Source organism: Prunus mume, linkage group LG6, assembly GCF_029339155.1.
Source record: "Prunus mume cultivar Tortuosa linkage group LG6, ASM2933915v1, whole genome shotgun sequence".
Taxonomy (NCBI): domain Eukaryota; kingdom Viridiplantae; phylum Streptophyta; class Magnoliopsida; order Rosales; family Rosaceae; genus Prunus; species Prunus mume.
The window spans coordinates 15,197,986-15,206,140 of NC_142703.1; the positions used below are offsets into that span (position 1 = coordinate 15,197,986).

At 36.0% G+C, this 8,155-nt stretch overlaps 1 pseudogene across 1 annotated transcript; it reads left to right on the plus strand.

Moving 5' to 3' along the window:
• The first annotated feature begins 4,507 nt into the window (after nucleotides 1–4,507).
• Nucleotides 4,508–6,187, plus strand: LOC103335344 (uncharacterized protein At4g06744-like; annotated as a pseudogene). Its single transcript, XR_016127675.1, has 2 exons — nucleotides 4,508–5,039; nucleotides 5,190–6,187. The product of XR_016127675.1 is annotated as an uncharacterized protein At4g06744-like (transcript).
• The last annotated feature ends 1,968 nt before the right edge of the window (nucleotides 6,188–8,155 follow it).

Consider the following 8,155-nt stretch of genomic DNA (forward strand, 5'->3'; position numbering starts at 1 on the left):
TATGCAAATTTGCAGAATAATGAGTTTTATTATTTACTTTTTAGTCCTATCACCTTCAAATAGAATGGACAGCATATTTTGTGACCGACACAATATCAACATTGTATTTTTTTATATAAAGAAATTCTATGATTGCATTTATAATTCAGTCAAAAAAGGCACTAGTCATAAAGGGCTAATTCAAACTATGCAAACGGCCATTACAATAACAGGCGATATAACATCAAAATTAATACAATCTAAAGCTCCTCCACTAACATTAAAATTAATATACAATATCGACATTGTATTAGGTATTGTAGATTGGTAAATCAACTTTGGTAAGAACCAAAATAAATATGTTGAAACAACTTTCACTATGGTTGGATGGTGCTTGACAAATAAATGACTTAGAAAAATCATTGAGATCTCTGAATGACACCAAAATAATAATAATAATAATAATAACAAAATTGATGAGTCATTGACATACACTTCTATAAAAAGTTGTTAACTCTAATAATTTATAGTCTATGCTTGGCCAAAAAATAATATGTGATAGTTTGTCTTCATTCTTTATAATAAAATGGGACGTGAATGGGAACCAGCCAAGCTTTGCTTTATTATCCTTCTTTGGCATATGCTTTTGGAAATTCGTCAAAAACAAAACATTAAAATTTAAACAAAAAGAAGAAGAAGAAGAAGCATAATGCTTTTGAAAGAGAGTGAAAAAGAAAAGAAAAGAAACGTACTCTGCCAGATGGGTCCTGGCTCTTGAGCCTTTTCTTTTCCCTTTCTCTTTTTCCTGTTCTTTTCCTTTTCCAAGTTTATTGAAGTATGAATCATGTGATGCTGGTACGATAAAAGAGGGACTTCTCTCTATCGCGATTCACGATTAAATATAGAAGATAGACCTAGTTGTGTACAACTGTGTGATTAAAAGAAGAAATATCCATCTATGCTGGGCCTACGTGGGTAGAAGTTAAAGAGACAGAAATAGACTTCTTTGAAATCATGGCCGTATGCCCCTAACAACCTTCTTTTTTGATGAATAGGAATTTTCATTAACCTTCAACCAAAGTACAAACAGCCAGTGCATTAATATGTAACAGGAGGGCATAAGAGGTCGCCTCGTTAAAATCTTGCAATTAGAAACTCCGAAGAGAGAAAATCCTAACAACCTTAAATATACATGCTATGATGTAAGTGAATTGATAACACCGCATTACGATTGAACTGTCAGTAAAAAGAATTCTTGTACTCGGATGGGTGGACATGGACATTTATAGGCGGCAACCTTTATTATTCTTTGGGTTTAGAGTACGCTCGTAATCTAATCTGCCAGTGGGCCTAGTTAAATAACTTTTATTTATGTAATAAGAAGAGACATGATGGGCCTCGATCGTTGGAGGCAAAAGCTAAATATACAAAGATGACTATATGAAGAAAAAGAGACAAAGTGAGCTACTTTATATAAAGATTTTTTTTTTTTAATTGTTGTTAGTGTGTGAGGAACAAAAGGCTTTAATGGATGGGTCGAATACTTTCAATTATTGGGTATTTTCCTTTATATATAACGTGTTTCTTTTTAATTTTTATATAGTAGAGCATGTTGGGTTGAAATTTGATTTAGAGTAATTTAAACTGTCGCTTGTTGAGTTGAGATTTGATTTAGAGTAGTTTAAACTATCGCTTGTATAAATACAGACTCAACTCAGTATCAATAACAAACCATACATCATTGTATATGGATGAAACAAGGAAACATGCATTTCAGTGGGGAGGCAGCCGACCCCACTGAGCACAACATATAGCCACTGTGTGCCCTACCACCCTCGGCTTCATCCGTACGCTTTAAAATGTGGTCGGCTTAGCAGAATCAAATGAATCATTTCCTTGTTTGGCTTAATGTATATAGATGATTATGACCGTATTAAAATTCAATCCATCATGTTACATGTGTTGATTAAAGTTTTGAAATAAATTGTGTAGCTTCTGATAACTTATTGATTTCAATGTATGTTTTCTAGGGCATGTACCTTTCTGTGTATTTGGAGGACCAGCTTTGAATTGGCCGGAGATGAGTGCTCAGTGCTCATTACAGTAGTTTCCACTTCCCACGATTTCTAATTGGACGGCGCACTTCAATTTCCTTTCATACTTTAGAGGCGAAATGATTTGGTTGATCCTAATATTCTTTCTATATCTTTTAAATAATTATCATTGTATCTTTATTTATTATAAATTTAACGTTAAAAGGAACAATCTTTGAAAACTCCAATTAATAATTGCACGATTGGAAAGAGGGCCACGACCGTGGTGGGGATCATGATGAGTGCCTTGTGAAATGGAAAAGATGGATGCAAGAATTGACGGAACTGATTTTTTTTAAAATATTTTATTGAGTATTATCTTTAGATATTAACTTGTGTATCGTCTCTCTCGTAGAGGTGAAACCTACTAATACAATGGATCTCATCTTCTATTATTAGAGAGATGATACACAAGTTAGAATTTAAAGTTAGTCTCCCTAGCATTTTCCTATCTTATTAAAGGATATTTTTAATTTTATTTATTTATATAAAGCATATAATTGAACTTCAATTATTATTTTTATACAAGCACTATTCGAGGAGGGGGAATGGAACATGAGTGCTGCTATTTTCATCCCTATCATATTTCCCCACCTACCATGTAAATTTGCAAAAAGCACAATCCTAGTGTTCTCACAGACTGAGAAAGAAGACATTTGATAAAACAATCACATAACTTGAGGAAAAAGTTGAAGTTGAAGCAATGGCCTGAAGAGGTGCTTGAGAAATTGGGCAATGTGCTACAAAAATAGGGAAGACATAGAGAGAAAGCTATCAGCATCCTATAGCTTGGGCAAAGATGGAGGTAGTTCAAGGCCAAAATATCTTCTTCCATTATATGATGGGAAAACAAGAAGTTATTATCTTCAAGGTGCACAGAAAGAGAGTGTTGTAGTCTTTTTTATTTTTATTTCATTTTTTTCAAATTTACATCGGGGGTGGGAAAAGGTGGGTAGGGACAAGGGTATGGAAATAGCAACACTCATTCAACCAAGGACATTAAAATTAATTTTTTAAGATCAAACAAAATCACTCAATGTGTTAATACCAAATATCAGTAGCTCCCATCCAAAAGAGCCTAAAAAGCAAAGGCCCATACCACTTGAGGAAGTAGCTGGGCCTATCGACTAATAGAATACACCAACCTTACCTCACGCCTAAAGAGGCCCAAATGAAGTAAAGGAGGCTGCCAGGCCCATCCAAAGCCCACGATGCCATGACCCATTGCACTAACCCAAACACCTCTCCCAAGAAGCCCGCACGTGGGAAGATGAAGCGCTAGAATGAGCCCAATTCATATCCCATTGACGCCTATTTCCTAAAAAAGAAAGGGCACACGTACGTAAGTCTCTCAGCGATACGTAAGTCTATCACCGATCGCCCAATAAAATGGTGCCATGTTGTCAACCTCTCTTGAGTCACACATCGAAAAAAGACAATTGAGAGGTCTCATCTTCCCTAGATAAAAGGGAGTACTTCTCCATACTTGAGAACAATACTTTTATAAGACTCCTTCGAGGGAAAAAGACTACTAGAGGGTGGTCCGTGAACCCATCACCTCTTCAGTGACCCATTCATGTTTTCTTTTCATGAGATTGGAGTTACCAGCCACCGTACTTGAGATATACAGAAATGCAACTTCAGAACCATGTCCACTTTTGAGGAAGGGTTGATTGAGTTTGACGCACTCTAATTGGAAGCGAATTTCACGCATCAACATAATGCATAATTATCAAACGTGGGCCTTACTTAGAACTCAAATGACGTTGGAGTTACTGAAAAAAGTGATTGATATCTTAAGTTGAATCTTGTCATTTGTAAAAGAAAAAAGAAACGTAGGTATATGAATCAATATGATTAACAAAATGTGATACAAATATTTTATTCATTATTACGTACTTGGGTTGCTATCCTAAGTCAAGATGATCAAGCTGTCAAAGTTTGAAAACAACTAGCTACCAAAGCTGTTGAAACCGCGAGCACCCTAAGAAAAATGTTTTAGAGCCCTCTCCTCGTGTGATGACTTGTTTATGACTCTTTCACCTGAAATGGAATCCATATAGAACCCTATCTCCGATGCATAAGAGGTGGTGAATGCATTGTGAAAAAAGTTAGGTACCTGTAACATTTTCCAATCCCACACAGACCAAAAGTGCAAACGTCAGACTTCCATTAATTTCCACGCATGTAACTAATGAACCATATGATTCATATCTTCTAGAGATAAAAAAAAGGGAGGCAATGAAGACAAAAGGACCCGAAAATGTCTGCATAAACGCTCTGGAACATCGCCTACCGAAAAAGAGTGGGAAAACTATTGTTTCGGGTCAAAGCCACTACCGTAAAGTCTAATCATGTGCACAAACTTTAATTATGACACTGAGACTTCAAATCTATCCAGAATATATATATAGTAACACTTATCAAATGTCCTTTTAACTATAATCTTCTTCTGTTCTTTCAAACTCTTGCACTTGAGGCCATTCAATTAAATTTGTAAGATGGGAAGCTTCTTCTTACTAATTAACCGTTTTCTTCATGCCTTGTTGATCATCATCCTTCCTTGTTTCTGCACCAGTGTAATTTGCACAAATTTTGAAAGTCCAGCACAATTATCTTCCTTACTCCCCCCATTACCTCCACTACCACTAGTCCCCGCATTACCACCAATTATCCCCGAGCTTTTGAACTTCACAGACCAAAGACTAGCTCTGGTGTACCCTATAATAAATGCCTTCAAGAACACCATCACTTCAGACCCTTTAGGCATCACTCAAACCTGGGTTGGCTCGGATATATGCACCTACAAGGGCTTCTACTGTGATATCCCACCAGACAATAAAAGCGCCGTTGCTCTCGCCTCCATCGATTTCAATGGCTTCCAACTCAGTGCTCCCAGTATCGACGGCTTCATCGACCAACTTCCTGACCTTGCACTCTTCCATGCAAACTCTAACAACTTTTCAGGTACAATATGGTCTGAAAATTTGAATAATATCTTCAATTTTTTTCGGTACATTTTAGTCAACATTTTCATACTCTTAATTTCTGCCGATGTATATCCTAAATTTTAAACCCTGAAGTCGAAGTTTGTGTTCATATTGATGTTTAATTCAGGTATCATTTCTCCAAAAATTGCAAATCTCAAATATCTCTACGAGCTTGACATAAGCAACAACAACTTCTTTGGCACTTTCCCCACGGCTGTTCTCACCATGAATAGCCTATCATTTTTGGACATTCGTTTCAACTCTTTTACTGGGTCTGTACCACCACAAATTTTCAAGAAAAGCCTAGACGTCCTCTTCATTAACAACAACAAATTCACACTAAAACTTCCAGACAACCTTGGAGCTACACCAGCCCGTTATCTCACTTTAGCCAACAACAAATTCACCGGGCCAATCCCGAAAAGCATTGGCAGCGCTTCATCAACTTTGATAGAAGCTCTACTCATGAACAATTTGATAACGGGTTGCATCCCTTATGAACTAGGGTTTCTAAAAGATGCAACACTCTTTGACGCTGGAAACAACCAATTGACGGCCCGTTGCCGTGTTCATTGGGATGCTTGGAGAAGATTGAGCAGCTTAATTTCGCTGGAAACTTACTCTACGGAAAGGTGCCGGAGGTGGTGTGTGAATTAGGGAACTTGGCCAATTTATCGTTGTCTAACAACTATTTTACGATGGTTGGGCCAATTTGTAGGAAGCTGATTAAAAGTGGGGTTCTTGACTTGAGGAAGAACTGCATTCGTGATCTTGCAGATCAAAGATCAGTGGAGGAATGTGCCTCGTTTTCGTCGCACCCTAGAAGTTGCCTGCATCCGGAGAGTTTTAGTGCCATGCCTTGTAAGGTTCCCCCAAAATCGAAGGGACATTTGGATTCTTATGCTGCTCCTTCGCGGCATAGATTAATGTGAGGACTTGCTATAGGGTTATAGCTGGTCAGGGTATAGATCATAAGGGATGCAAGTTTTGTATCATATGGTTTGACCCCCTTCCAACTTGGGATCAATACGAGAATACATGTCAATGTTATGTGATTAAATGAAACATAAGATATTCAGATGCATAAGTGAATACTCTTAATAAGTGACAACTCTTTTATGCAAATGTATTTATTTTAAGACTATTTTTATTTGTTAATTATGAAAAGTCATATTTACCCTAATATTTGATTAAATATACAGAAAATTAGACCGTTGGATAATGGACTGAAGAATATAGAGTTGATGGACCATTTGAATGAATAATTTAATTGGGGGACGAAAATGTAAATCAAATATAAATTTGATGACCATTTGAGTAAATAACTTTTGATTCTATTTTGTATGTACGTGTAAAATATGTGATGAATAAATATAAGCATTAGGATATGAATGAGAGAAATAAACAATTTTTGTGATTGTAGTATTCTTCTAATTTTTTGGTGGGGTTATTGTGAACTTCAAACTAGACCATTATGTTGAACCACTACTAGCTTATGTAGAAAAGAAAGAAAAATCACAACAAAAACATTAGTGCACCACTTACCACTATTGGAATCGATAGAACATGGCAACAATTAAAGTAAGTGACCAACTAAAAAAAAGACGAGAGAAACCAATCATGGTTTGCAAAAGACTTCGACCACAATGAGTTTGGAATGAGTTGGAACCCAAAAGAAGACTCCACGATGCCTTATTTCATATATAGAAAGTGCCCATGTTTGATCATTGGCAAGAAAACAAGGAGATCGTATTTATACTTGAAAGACTAAACAGACTATACATGCATTTAATAAAACCATTAAAAAGAGAGCCTTGATTTTCAACTCCAGTTTTATTCACTTACACTTCTTTTTTAATTATAAAATGAAGTGTAAGTGGATAAAATTGGAGTGAGAAAATCACCACTAAAAAAAAGAATAGGAAAAAAGCAAAGCCCAAACGAGGGAAAAAGGACAAGGCTCAGGACACTCTGCAAGAGGTCCAAGAAAAGGCACCAAGGCCGAAGACCAACCGATATGCACCAACAAGAAGCCGAACAATACACCAAAGAAATCAAGCCTAAGCCACGGTTGAAGATTTTCTATCTCAAAATTTATATTGTTAATTTTTTTTTGGGTCAACAATAGTCCTTTTTATTAGGGTTGAACTTTGTATGTAACACATACATATATAACAGTCTCTATTTCGATTCTACTTTCAATATCATCAGTTGGTGTTACAAATTAGAGAGAGAGAGAGAGAGAGAGAGAGATAAATGAGCAAAGTTAAATTGAGGAAATGAATCGAAACGCGACGTAGCCCTCCTTTGAGTTTTTATTTTAATTTTTATACGAATCCTTTTAACAACTTTGTAAAGCGATTGGTTGCATTCTTGTATATGTCACTGTCATTATGCCATTGAGGAAATTGTGGAACCACAAAATAAAATTAGGTTTTTTAATTATAAAAAGCCATTGAGGAAATTGTGGCTTCTTTTAAAATTTTTCTCTCTCCTTTTACTTTTTCCAAAATGTCCCAATAAAATTCTTGGGGATACAAGTGTAATTGCTGTTGAAATCAATGTAGTAAAGCCCAAATCTGAACCTAAACCCCATGGCCCATTCAATATCATCCATTAGAGCCCAGTGAAAGTACCCTTTGACATTCACTCCATTCTTAATCGCCTTGTTGATCAGTACAAATGACAAGCATCATAGATAATTTGACACGCTTCGTTTAATTGTACATCAAGGTCAAGAGAATCTTTCCTGGCACCAGCAACTCCATTTTCGGAGATGTAGACTTTAGGGTTATTGTATTTGTCCTTTACATAGTTCATCAATTTCCCTGTAGCCCTTCTGGCCAATTTCCATGGCCTAAGCCAGAAGAATCTTTGTCAGGTATGATTTTGGCTGCTATGCCGAGAGTGTAGCGCAACCCTTCATTTGGAGAACGATAAAAATATGAATAAAATACGTACATATTTTATTCGCCAAAATGTTCACAAGTTAGAATTGAAAGTTCGGTCACTATATAATATTTTGATATAATTTATTTAATATATATTATTTTTATTCAATAATATGTGAAATTATGTGTATACAATGTGAAT